This window comes from Arachis hypogaea, chromosome 19, assembly GCF_003086295.3.
Source record: "Arachis hypogaea cultivar Tifrunner chromosome 19, arahy.Tifrunner.gnm2.J5K5, whole genome shotgun sequence".
NCBI classification, from domain to species: domain Eukaryota; kingdom Viridiplantae; phylum Streptophyta; class Magnoliopsida; order Fabales; family Fabaceae; genus Arachis; species Arachis hypogaea.
The window spans coordinates 89,365,837-89,379,747 of record NC_092054.1 but is presented as its reverse complement, the minus strand read 5'-3'; the positions used below and the strand labels follow the sequence as shown (position 1 = coordinate 89,379,747).

Below are 13,911 nucleotides of genomic sequence, written 5' to 3'. Positions count from 1 at the left end.
GACGCAGCCGCATGGATCACGTGGTCGCGTCGCCTAGTGTCAGAATAACTATAATATATTATATATTAAATCGAAGCCCCGGACATTAGCTTTCCAACGCAACTGGAACCGCATCGTTTGGACCTATGTAGCTAAAGTTATAGCCTTTTGAGTGCAGAGAGGTCAGGCTGGACAGCTTAGCAATTTCTCCAACTTCTTGCATTCCTTCCACTTTTGGATGCTTTCTTCTCATCCTCCAAGCCATTCCTGCCTTATAATATCTTAAAACACTTAACACACATATCAAGGCCTCTAATGGTAATAAGAGAGGATTAATAATAAGCAAATATAAGATCAAAGAAGCATGTTTTCACTCAAAGCACATAATTAGGAAGGCAAATGTAAAACCATGCAAATAGTATGAATAAGTGGGTAAAGAGTAGATAAAAAATCACTCAATTGAGCACAAGATAAACCATAAAATAGTGGTTTATCAACCTCCCCACACTTAAACACTAGCATGTCCTCATGCTAAGTTCAAGAGAAGCTATAAAGATGAAAAGGAATGGTATGAAATGCAACTTCATGCTAAATGCTTTTACTTACTTGGTTAAGAGTAAATAAGTTCTCCAAGACAAATACAAACCAATTTCCACTAATTCAAATCATACAATAAAAAGCAAGTGAACTTGTAAGAAGACATCTCATGAAAGCAGGGAACATAGAATTTAAGCGTTGAACCCTCACTGGAAGTGTATATCACTCTAATATCTCAAGTGTATAGGGTAATTCACTCTAGTCTTCTCTAATCATGCTTTCTAAAACTTTGTTCTTCATCTAACCAATCAACAAAATTTAGTATACCAATGCAAACATCATGAGGTCTTTTCAAGGTTGTAATGGGGCTAAGGTAAGGGTGAGGGTATATATATATAAGGCTAAGTGAGCTAACAAAGTGAATCCTTGATTAGTCTAAGATCTCACCTAACATATACATACTTTATATAATTTAAAAATACTTTACCTAGCTACCCAAAATTTTCCCACTTTTGTATTACATGCTCATGTATCAAACTTATTTTTGAATTTTGTCCCATGTGCATTGAATTTTTTTATTTTGCATTTGGGGTATTTTTTTTCATTTTTCTTTTCTTCTTCTTTTTTTTTGTATCCCCTTATTTAAATACTTAATATATTTTTCTTCAATGCACATGGTAATTTAATTATTTTGATTTCACATGAGCATGCTTCCCAAATTTTCAAATGACTTATTCAATTTAATTCCCTAAACTTTTTCATATCATCCCATGTTCCCATAAAATTTTCCACACTTAAATTTTACACAATATCTATCTTAAGCTAACCAAGGATTCAACTTGGGATTCTTATTTTGTTTTTCTGCTTAAGGCTAGTAATGTGGTTATAAAACAGAAGGGATTTAAAAGCTCAAGGGGGCTAACAAGGGTGATGTAAAAGGTAGGCTAATTTTGGGATAAGTGAGCTAAAATCAAACAATGGCCTCAATCATATGCAAGCATGTAAATACACTAAATATTGGACATATAGAATGGAACAAAAAAATAGATTACAATCATAGAGAAGGAAACACACAGGAATAAAATATTTATGGTTAAATAATGTAACCATATAAATAAGCTCAAATCTCACAGGTTGTGTGTTCTTTGGCTTAAAAACCATGTTCCAAATACAACTTCAAACAAGTTTTAACATAAATTTTTTTTTTCAATTTAAATTAGTGAAATTTTTTTCAAAGATAGGGTCTTAAAAAGAAACTTATTATTTTAACTAAGCAGTAACTAAATGCATAAAATCAAATAAATATGCAAATGTAACTGATGCGCATAAACTTGTTATGCTACGATTTAGGAAATTGCACGATCGGCAAAATTCCTTCCGGCAAGTGCACCGGTTATCATCAAGTAAAAACTCACAATAGAGTGAGGTCGAATCCCACAAGGATTGGTTGAGTGAGCAATTCGGATTAGAAGTGTGTTCTAGTTGAGCGGAATCAAGATTTAGATGAGAATTGCGGAATGTAAAATTGGCGGGAAACGTAAATGACAAGAAATTGAAATGGCGGAATCTTAAATTGCATGAATTAAAGAGCAGAAGCTAAATTGCTGAAATTAAAAGGGAATGGGGTGATTGCATGAATTTAATTGCAGAATGTAAAGAGAAAGTGGTAATCAGAAATGGGGAATTCATTGGGTTATAGGAGATATTGAGATCTCCGAATCAAAACATGTTTATCTCTTCCTCAACCAATGCGTTCATTAAATTTTGCTTGGCAATCTTATATGATTGGATCCCAATCCCTTGGCTCACCAATTCTCTCTAAAAACAAACAGATTCCCAATCCCTTGGTTTAAATGTTCATAAGAAGAGATGATGCTCGATCACTGATTATACCACACAATTTCATGAACCACAATTTGGTAGGATTACATGTCACAATATCCATCCAAACCCCAATCCAATTCACTGTGAGAAAGCTTCTCTAGCATGAATCCTCCATTCCTTTCCCAAGGTTCCGAAGGATTCCAATTATGGGTAGTTTCTTTCCCAAGACAACTACCCAATGGAATTAGATCGAGAAGCTTTCTAACAAAATTCAAGAGAAAAGATTGAAGAAGAAGATAAACTATTATTGATTCATTGAATTACAATAGAGCTCCCTAACCCAATGAAAGGGGGTTTAGTGAGTCATAGCTCTGAATTCAATTACAAAGATATGAAAACTAGCTCAATGAAAAGGTAAAAGTCCTCTCTAACTTAAATTCTATCCTATTTATACACTTTCTATATTGAGCTTCTGTTGTGTTTCTTGGGCTTTGAGGCCTCTCCCTGCTTTCCTTTTGCCTTGGGTTTATGATCCATAATCTTGATGAGGCTGTTGATCCAAATTCTGTAACATTCATTGAGCCAACTTAGTGATAATCAAATAATGACACATGACTCAATAAATTGAAATTTCAGACTCATCAATCCTTCAGGCCCAATCCCATAAACCATGATATTCAATTGGGTTTCATACCAGAGTAAGTTTAAGTTAATGTTTGTGCTCAAATACTAACTTAAACCGCAATATTGTTGGCCCAGAAACCTTTTCCAAGAGTGGCGTTTAAGTTGCAGTTTAAGCTTAAACTGTAGCTTAAACGCCAGACACTTCCAGTGATGCCTTTTGTGGAAGCACGTTTAAGCTTCAGTTTAAGGTTAAACTGAAGCTTAAACGTGGAAATGGAAGAAGGCAGCCCTGGAGGGTAACTTAGTCGAACACGTTTAAGCTTCAGTTTAAGGTTAAACTGAAGCTTAAACGTGGAGATAGAAAAGGCAGCCCTGGAGGTCGAACACGTTTAAGCTCCAGTTTAAGGTTAAACTGGAGCTTAAACGTGGAAATGGAAGAAGGCATCCTGGAGGTCGAACACGTTTAAGCTCCAGTTTAAGGTTGAACTGGAGCTTAAACGTGGAAGCTGAGAAAGGTAGCCCTGGAGGTGTCGAACACGTTTAAGCTCCAGTTTAAGGTTAAACTGGAGCTTAAACGTGGAAATGGAGAAAGCAACCCTGGAGGAGAAAACTTGGTCGAACACGTTTAAGCTCCAGTTTAAGGTTAAACTGGAGCTTAAACGTGGAAATGGCTCCCTGGTACACTTCCCATTTCTGGCGTTTAACCTCCAGTTTAAGGTTAAACTGGAGGTTAAACGTGGAAATGCTTCCTGATTGGCATTCTCATTCTGGCGTTTAACCTCCAGTTTAAGGTTAAACTGGAGGTTAAACGTGGAAATGCTTCTTTTGGTGAGACTTTCATTCTGGCGTTTAACCTCCAGTTTAAGGTTAAACTGGAGGTTAAACTTCAGTTTCAGCATTTCTTAGCCTTCATGATTCTGGCGTTTAAGCTCCAGTTTAGGCTTAAACTGGAACTTAAACTCCACATGTGATATTCAAGCTTCCTTTATTGACTTTGTTGCTTCCTTGCCTAGCCTCTTCTTCCCTGAAATCATCCAAACAATTGCATCAAAGTCTTGCAAAATTTCATGAGAAATCTTCCATTCATAGCATTCAAGTAATATCACTAAAAACTCATGGAATTTGCATCAAAATCATACTGTTTGGATGGTTCATTGCTTTGTTCTTATTTTAACCATTCTTGGTTACTTTAAGCTCAAGAAAATGCATAAAACAACTAAAACTATCAAAAAAAATGCTAGTGAAACTAGCCTAAGATGCCTTGGCATCACAACACCAAACTTAATACTTGCTTGTCCCTAAGCAAGTCCTGAGTTATTTGAGAAGAAAGTATGAAACAGAAAGCAATTACATTGGCTATATTAGCAAGCATTTGAAGTTTATCAGAAGGGTTTTATGCAGAAAGTTGCAGCATCACTTTTTCATACTTATCAGGTAAGATTATCACTTTTTCATTGCATCCATCAAACACTGCTATGGCTTCTTGTTATTCTTATGTCCTTGGCACTTTTCTCTTCTTTGTTTTTCTTTTCTTTTTCTTAGAGCTCCTTTGCTCCTTGTTTGCTTGGTGTCATGTGTTGCACAAGCCTTTGGCATTTTCTTTTTCTTATCAGTGCACTACACATATTCACTTCAGGCATTTTAGTTCACATTTCTTCTTGAGACATTGGTGCCCAGCACCTCTTTGTGTGACTAAATGTTTTGTATTTAGGTTGCTCTTGATAATGGACTTTTGGTTGATAATCCCGGGTTAGTTAACCCAAGTTACCAAGGGTTGAAACACTCCTCAGAACCTATTCATCCAAGCATATCCTTAATACATGAACACCACAGGCATTTGTCTCAGAAGTTCAAACCATTGGTGCCTAGCTTATTTTCTCAATTTTTTTTTTCTTTTTGGGTTGCCCTTTTTCAGTGGCTTTTTCTTCTTCTTTTTCTTTCTTTTTCATTGCCAAAGACATTTATTCATCAAGATCCATAGACAGTTTTCAATTTCTACATAAAAAATGATAATTCTACACTCTATTTCCAGTGATCTGACTGAACAATCAAGCATGCATACCACCACTTAATTCTACTTGATTTGTCACTAATTTAGCCAAGTTACTTTTGTTCAAACTTTTCTTTTATTTTTGGAAACAGAACAAGCATGGCAAGCACTTGTTTAAGAAGGTGAAGTTATATCCAAACATCTAGGCATTCACTTTATTCAAAGCAATAAACAGACAAATATACTAAAAACTTCACATTCCAGAAAGATTCAACATTTACAGTTTAAACCAGAACAAGCATGCTTTTGTTTGCCCTTTTTAAAGAATTATCAAGGAACAATACCACCTTGTGAAATTCCTTGTTTTCTCTTTGTTGCCAGGAAACACTTTGATTTCTCCTTCTTCTCCTAATTGTTGCTTCATGTTTTAAGATCCTTGTTTCCTTTCCTGCAAAGAGTGATGAAGTTGCTTGCTTCTCAAGCACTTGAGTGGTTAGCTCAACTATGTGTGGGTAAGTATCTGAGTCTTAAGTTGGTGTGTGAACACCAAACTTAGTCTCCCACTTACTTCTCTGTTCTTTGAATCCTTGAGTTCTTCTTTGGAATGAAGTTGCTGCTAAGGGTTTTAAGCATTTCTGTGACTGCTTAGAATGGTTGTTCCTTTCATATAATTCAAAGGTTGTTGTGTTCAGTTGATCTTTATGGTGGAACACCAAACTTAGAGTCACACATTCCCCTTTGAATTATTGATCCACGAATTCATTGTTTGGTGTGAAACACCAAACTTAATTCTTTGCAATGCACAGAAACTACTTCACCCTTTTTATTGAAACAAATAAAAGAAACAGCAAAAGGGTATTACCTCAGGTTGGGTTGCCTCCCAACAAGCGCTTCTTTAACGTCATTAGCTTGACGGTCAGCTTCCTCAGTTGAGGTGATATTTAACCTTGTCCTTCTCCTCCACATCTCCCAAGTAATGTTTGAGTCTTTGACCATTCACAATGAAGGTTCGTTGTGACTTTTCTTCCATGATTTCTACTTGTCCATATTTGGAGACCTTGGTGACAAGGAATGGTCCAGACCACCTTGATTTTAGCTTCCCTGGAAATAGCTTCAGCCTAGAATTGTAGAGCAATACTTTTTGTCCTTCTTCAAATTTCCTTGGGGCTATGTTGCTGTCATGCTTCTTCTTTGCTCTTTCTTTGTAAATTTTGGCATTCTCATAAGCTTCAGCTCTGAACTCTTCCAACTCTTGAATTTGTAACATCCTTCTTTCTCCAGCAGCTTTGCTGTCCAAGTTCAAAAGTTTCAAGGCCCAGTATGCCTTGTGCTCCAACTCCAGTGGCAAATGGCAAGCCTTTCCGTAGACTAGTTGGTAAGGAGACATTCCAATTGGTGTTTTGAAAGCTGTCCTATATGCCCAAAGAGCATCATCTAGCTTAATCGACCAGTCCTTCCTTGAAGCTCCCACAGTCTTTTCCAGGATCCTTTTGAGTTCTCTGTTAGATATTTCGGCTTGCCCACTTGTTTGTTGATGGTATGGTGTGGCTACCTTGTGTTTGACTCCATATTTTAGAAGCAATGCCTCTAATGGTTTGTTGCAGAAGTGGCTTCCTCCATCACTGATGATTGCTCTTGGAACCCCAAAACGGCAGAAAATGTGTTTTCTGAGGAAGTTCATGACTACCTTATTATCATTGGTTGGAGTTGCTATTGCTTCAACCCATTTGGAGACATAGTCTACTGCCACAAGAATGTAATTATTTGAGTATGAGGAGGGAAAGGGTCCCATGAAATCTATCCCCCATACATCAAACAATTCAAGTTCCAGAATGAATTGTTGTGGCATTTCATTTCTTCTTGGCAGGTTCCCCGCTTTCTGGCATTCATGGCAGTGCTTCACTAGTTCCTTTGCATCTTTGAAGATAGTGGGCCAATAAAAACCACACTGCAACACCTTAGCTGCTGTTCTTTCTCCTGCAAAATGTCCTCCATAAGTGGAGCCATGGCAGTCCCATAAGACTTCCCTTCCTTCTTCCTCTGATATGCATCTTCTGAGTATGCCATCGGAACATTTTTTGAACAAGTATGGTTCGTCCCAGATGAAGTATTTGGCATCATTTACCAATTTCTTCCTTTGATGCTTGTTAAATTCCAACGGCAAACTCCCAGTGGCCTTGAAGTTTGCTATGTCTGCAAACCAGGGTGCTTTGTGAATTACCATGAGTTGTTCATCAGGAAAGCACTCATTTATATGTGTGCTTTGTGCGCTTCCTTCTTCACATGGTATCCTTGATAAATGGTCTGCCACCTTGTTCTCTACACCCTTCTTGTCTTTGATTTCAATGTCAAATTCCTGCAACAAAAGAACCCATCTAATAAGTCTTGGTTTGGATTCTTGTTTAGCAAGTAAGTATTTTAAAGCTGAATGATCAGTGAAGACAATGACTTTAGATCCAATGAGATAGGATCTAAATTTGTCAAATGCAAAGACTATTGCCAAGAGTTCTTTTTCAGTGGTTGTATAATTCCTTTGGTTAGCATTCAAGACTTTACTGGCATAATAAATCACATGTACCAAATTGTCTTTCCTTTGTCCTAACACTGCCCCAATAGCAAGGTCTGATGCATCACACATCAGTTCAAAAGGTAAGTTCCAATCAGGTGGGGCAATGATAGGTGCAGAGGAAAGTTTTTGCTTTAAAAGTTCATAGGCTAGCATGCAATTTTTATCAAATACAAAGGGTGTATCAGAGACAAGCAAGTTACTCAAAGGTTTGGCTATTTTGGAAAAGTCTCTAATAAACCTTTTGTAAAAACCAGCGTGTCCCAAAAAACTCCTAACTGCCTTGACATTACTTGGTGGAGGTAGTTTTTCAATGATTTCCACCTTAGCTCTGTCTACCTCAATGCCTCTATTAGAGATTTTGTGGCCAAGGACTATTCCTTCTGTAACCATGAAATGACATTTTTCCCAGTTTAATACTAGGTTAGTCTCTTGGCACCTCTTAAGCACCAAGGCAAGGTGGTGTAGGCAGCTAGGAAAAGAATCTCCAAACACAGAAAAGTCATCCATGAAGACCTCAATAAATTTTTCAATCATGTCCGAAAAGATGGACAGCATGCATCTTTGGAAAGTGGCAGGTGCATTGCACAATCCAAAGGGCATGCGTCTATAAGCAAAAACTCCATATGGACAAACAAATGATGTTTTCTCTTGATCTCTAGGATCAACTACTATCTGATTATAGCCTGAGTATCCATCCAAAAAGCAATAGTAAGCATGTCCTGCAAGCCTTTCAAGCATCTGATCCATGAATGGGAGTGGGAAATGATCCTTTCTGGTGGCTTCATTGAGCTTCCTGTAGTCTATGCACATCCTCCACCCAGTGACAGTTCTTGTGGGTATGAGTTCGTTCCTCTCATTTGGCACCACAGTTATGCCACCTTTCTTGGGAACTACATGGATGGGACTAACCCATGGGCTATCAGAAATGGGGTAGATTACCCCTGCCTGCCATAACTTCATGACCTCCTTTTGTACCACTTCTTTCATGACGGGATTCAATCTTCTCTGAGCTTGGATGGAGGGTCTAGCATCCTCTTCTAACAAGATTTTATGCATGCATATGGATGAACTTATCCCCTTCAAATCAGATAGGGTCCATCCAATGGCATCTTGATGAGTTTGTAGCACCTTGATCAATTCTTCTTCCTGTTCTTGACTCAGGGCAGAGCTAATGATAACAGGATGACTCTCATCACTTCCCAAGTATGCATACTTGAGATTAGGGGGCAATGCTTTGAGCTCAGGTTTTGGTGCTTCCTTCTCTTCTTTCACTATCTCTGGCATGTTTGGCATGGTTGTTTCAGCAGCCTTGATGTCACTAACTTCTATGTCCTTGGTGAACTCCTCCTCTGCCACTTCCTTTGTTGTTTCCTCAAAGGTTTCTTGTACTGCGATGTCCACTACATCCACCCTCATGCATTCCCTTAGTGATTCTGAAGGATAGCTCATTGCCTTGAATACGTTAAACACCAATTTCTCATCATGTAGTCTAAGAGTGAGTTCACCCTTTTGTACATCTATGATGGCTCCAGCAGTAGCCAGGAAGGGTCTTCCCAGAATTATTGAAGCTTTGGCTTCTTCCTCCATATCTAACACCACAAAATCAGCAGGAAATATAAAATCTCCCACCTTCACCAACAAATCCTCAACTATCCCATGAGGGAATTTAAAAGTTCGATCTGCCAATTGGAGGGCCATTCTTGTTGGTTTGGCTTCCTCAATCTTCATTCTTCTCATCATTGTTAGAGACATCAAATTGATACTGGCCCCTAAGTCACACAAGGCCTTCTCCACCATGACTTCTCCTATGATGCAGGGGATTTGGAAACTGCCTGGATCCTTCAATTTCTGAGGCAATTTGTGCTGGATGATGGCACTGCATTCTTCAGTTAACAACACAGTTTCCTCGTTTCTCCAGCTTCTTTTCTTGGTCATTAATTCCTTTAAGAATTTTGCATAGAGTGGCATTTGCTCTATTGCCTCAACAAACGGAATGTTGATTTGAAGCTTCTTGAAAATCTCCAAGAACCTGGAGAATTGGCCATCCTTTTCACTTTTCATCAAACGTTGAGGATATGGTGCTTTAGGTGTATAAGGCTTCAGGACCTCTTTTTCTTTTTCTTTTGTTGCAGACGATGTAAAAGATTGTCCTTGTTCCTTATCTCTCACATTTTCCTTTGCTTCATCCTTTGTGGTTTCCTTTGAGATCTCCTTTAGATTCTTTCCGCTTCTGAGGGTTATGGCCTTACATTCTTCCCTTGCAATAGCCTTGGCAGCATGAGAACCGCTTGTCCCAGGGGTTTGCTTAGACAAATACGCAATTTGATTTTCTAGCTTCTGGATGGCAGCTCCTTGGTTTTGCAGGTTAGAATTCACTTCTTCCTTAAAAGCTTTCAATTCGGTTATGTCTTGACTCATGGTTGCAAGCATTCCTTCTATCCTGTTTAATTGATCTTGAAATTGTTGGTTCGGATTAGGTTGAGCAGGTTGATTATTTTGGCTATGATATGGTGGTTGAGAGTAAGTGTTTTGTGTGGCTTGGTATGATCTTTGGTTGGAGTTTTGGTATGTGGACTTGTTATGTTGGTTTTGCTGGTTTCCCCACCCAAAGTTTGGGTGATTTTTCCATCCTGGATTGTAAGTGTTGGAATGTGGATCATATGATTGCCTTTGTTGGTTTCCCACATAGTTGGCCTCTTCCCAATGACCTCCTTCAATGCTTACTTCCTCTTGATCTTGTGTGTGTATTGCAGCCACTTACTTTGTTTCTAATTGCCTGGTAAGCTCTGCTAGTTGCTTGGCAAACACCTTGTTTTGGGCTAGAATTGTATCAACATGGTTCAGCTCCATGACTCCCTTAGTGTTGTGTCTCTCTGATGCATAGTAGTACTCATTCTCAGCCACTGTCTCAATCACTTCAATGGCTTCTTCCACAGTCTTTTTCCTGTTCAATGAACCTCCTGATGAATGGTCTACAGCCTTCCTTGATTCATAAGACAGTCCATCATAGAAAATATGCAATTGCACCCAGTCATGGAACATGTCTGGTGGGCATTTCCTTGTCAAATCCTTGAATCTCTCCCATGCCTCGTAGAGAGTTTCACCATCTTGTTGTCTAAACGTCTGAACCTCAGATCAAAGCCTATTGACCTTTTGTGGGGGGTAGAAACGTGCCAGAAACTTGCTTTCCACCTCATCCCAGGTTGTTAGGATCCCCCTTGGGAATGATTCCAGCCACTTAGCTGCCTTGTCCCTAAGTGAAAATGGGAACAAAAGCAGTTTATATGCATCTTCCTGGACTCCATTGGACTTCACAGTGTCGCAAATTCTCAGGAATTTTGTGAGATGTTGGTTTGGGTCTTCATTAGCACTTCCACCAAATGAACAATGATTCTCCACAAGTGATATTAGCTGTGGTTTGAGCTCAAAATTGTTGGCCTGAATGGGTGGTTTCTGGATGCTGCTACCACAATTCCCAGAGGTTGGGTTTATGTATGAACTAAAAACCCTCCTCTCAGGAATGGCATTGTTTCCATCAGCTCTCTCATGGTTGTGAACTTCTCTATCCATGTTGAGATCCAAAGCTTCCTCAAAATTGTCCTCAGATTCTCCTTCAGATTCCTCTTCTCCCAGTACTCTCTTCCCTCTTGCTTCCCTTCTCAGTCTATGAAGGGTCCTCTCTGGTTCGGTATATGAAGGAGTTGATGTCTCTCCTCTCCTACCTGTCATACAAGAACACAACACAGGCAACAAACAAGTGAAATACTCTTGGTTAATGGAAGAGTATGGTTAGAGCAGTTGAGGAATTAATTCAAACAGTTAGTGAGTCAGTGAGTTAGTTGCTTGAATTTAAAGGCATAAAGAAAGAAAGCATGTAACAGAGTGCAGAAATTGAAATTCAACAAGTAACTTGTACTGAATTAATCAAAACAAAAAAAAATGCTCAATCTAGTTAACTTCCAATTTGAGAATTGTCAATCGAAAACCAATCCCCGGCAACGGCGCCATAAACTTGATGCGCATAAACTTGTTATGCTACGATTTAGGAAATTGCACGATCGGCAAAATTCCTTCCGGCAAGTGCACCGGTTATTGATGCCAAGGCATCATAGGCTAGTTTCACTAGCATTTTTCTGTTAGTTTTAGTTGTTTTATGCATTTTCTTGAGCTTAAAGTAACCAAAAATGGTTAAATGAAGAACAAAGTAATGAACCATCCAAACAATATGATTTTGATGCAAAATCCATGAGTTTTAGTTATATTACTTAAATGCTATGAATGGAAGATTTCTCATGAAATTTTGCAAGACTTTGATGCAATTGTTTGGATGATTTCAGGGAAGAAGAGGCTAAGCAAGGAAGCAACAAAATCAATAAAGGAAGCTTGAATATCACATGTGGAGTTTAAGTTCCAGTTTAAGCCTAAACTGGAGCTTAAACGCCAAAATCATGAAGGATAAGAAATGCTGGGATTGAAGTTTAACCTCCAGTTTGACCTCAAACTGGAGGTTAAACGCCAGAATGAAAAGCCTCACTTAAGGAGCATTCCATGTTTAACCTCCAGTTTGACCTCAAACTGGAGGTTAAATGCCAGAATGAGTATGCCACCCAGGGAGGAGTTCCACGTTTAACCTCCAGTTTGACCTCAAACTGGAGGTTAAACGCCAGAACCAGGAAGAGTACCAGGGAGCCATTCCACGTTTAAGCTCCAGTTTGACTCAAACTGGAGCTTAAACGTGTTCGACAGCTTTTCTACTCCAGGGTTGCTCTCTCCATTTCCACGTTTAACCTCCAGTTTGACCTCAAACTGGAGGTTAAACGTGTTCGACACCTCCAGGGCCACCATTCTAAGCTTCCACGTTTAACCTCCAGTTTGACCTCAAACTGGAGGTTAAACGTGTTCGACCTCCAGTATGCCTCCACCCTTTTCCACGTTTAACCTCCAGTTTAACCTCAAACTGGAGGTTAAACGTGTTCGACCTCCAGGGCTGCCTTTCCTATCTCCACGTTTAAGCTTCAGTTTAACCTTAAACTGAAGCTTAAACGTGTTCGACTACATGACTCTCCAGGGCTACCTTCTTCCATTTCCACGTTTAAGCTTCAGTTTAACCTTAACTGAAGCTTAAACGTGCTTCTACAAAAGGCCTCACTGGAAGTGTCTGGCGTTTAAGCTGCAGTTTAAGCTTAAACTACAACTTAAACGCCACTCTTGGAAAAGGTTTCTGGGCCAAAAATATTGTGATTTAAGTTAGTCTTTGAGCACAAATATTAACTTAAACTTACTTTGGTATGAAACCCAATTGAATATCATGGTTTATGGGATTGGGCCTGAAGGATTGATGAGTTTGAAATCTCAATTTATTGAGTCATGTGTCATTATTTGATTATCACTAAGTTGGCTCAATAAATGTTACAGGATTTGGATCAACAACCTCATCAAGGTTATGGATCATAAACCCAAGGCAAAAGGAAAGCAAGGAGAGGCCTCAAAGCCCAAGAAGCACAACTGAAGCTCAATATAGAAAGTGTATAAATAGGATAGAAGTTAAGTTAGAGAGGACTTTTTACTTTCACTTTTAGCTAGTTTTCCTTTTCTTTGTAATTGAATTCAGAGCTATGATTCACTAAACCCCCTTTCATTGGGTTAGGGAGCTCTATTGTAATTCAATGAATCAATAATAGTTTATCTTCTTCTTCAATCTTTTCTCTTGAATTTTGTTAGAAAGCTTCTCGATCTAATTCCATTGAGTAGTTGTCTTGGGAAAGAAACTACTCATACTTGGAATCCTTCGGAGCCTTGGGAAAGGAATGGAGGATTCATGCTAGAGAAGCTTTCTCACAGTGGATTGGATTGGGGTTTGGATGGATATTGTGACATGTAATCCTACCAAATTGTGGTTCATGAAATTGTGTGGTATAATCAGTGATCAAGCATCATCTCTTCTTATGAACATTTAAACCAAGGGATTGGGAATTTGTTTGTTTTTAGAGAGCATTGGTGAGCCAAGGAATTGGGATCCAATCATATAAGATTGCCAAGCAAAATTCAATGAACGCATTGGTTGAGGAAGAGATAAACATGTTTTGATTCGGAGATCTCAATATCTCCTATAACCCAATGAATTCCCCAATTCTGATTTCCACTTTCTCTTTACGTTCTGCTACTCAATTCATGCAATCACCCCCATTCCCTTTTAATTTCAGCAATTTAGTTTCTGCTCTTTAATTCATGCAATTTAAGATTCCGCCATTTCAATTTCTTGTCATTTACTTTTCCCGCCACTTTTACATTCCGCAATACTCATCTCAATCTTGATTCCGCTCAACTAGAACACACTTCTAATCCGAATTGCTCACTCAACCAATCCTTGTGGGATTCAACTTAGTGA

The 13,911-nt window shown here is 38.7% G+C and overlaps 1 non-coding gene across 1 annotated transcript; it reads left to right on the top strand.

The window, feature by feature from the left end:
* The first annotated feature begins 10,563 nt into the window (after positions 1-10,563).
* Positions 10,564-10,667, top strand: LOC112781882 (small nucleolar RNA R71). Its single transcript, XR_003192632.1, has one exon. It is a non-coding gene; the product is annotated as a small nucleolar RNA R71 (small nucleolar RNA).
* The last annotated feature ends 3,244 nt before the right edge of the window (positions 10,668-13,911 follow it).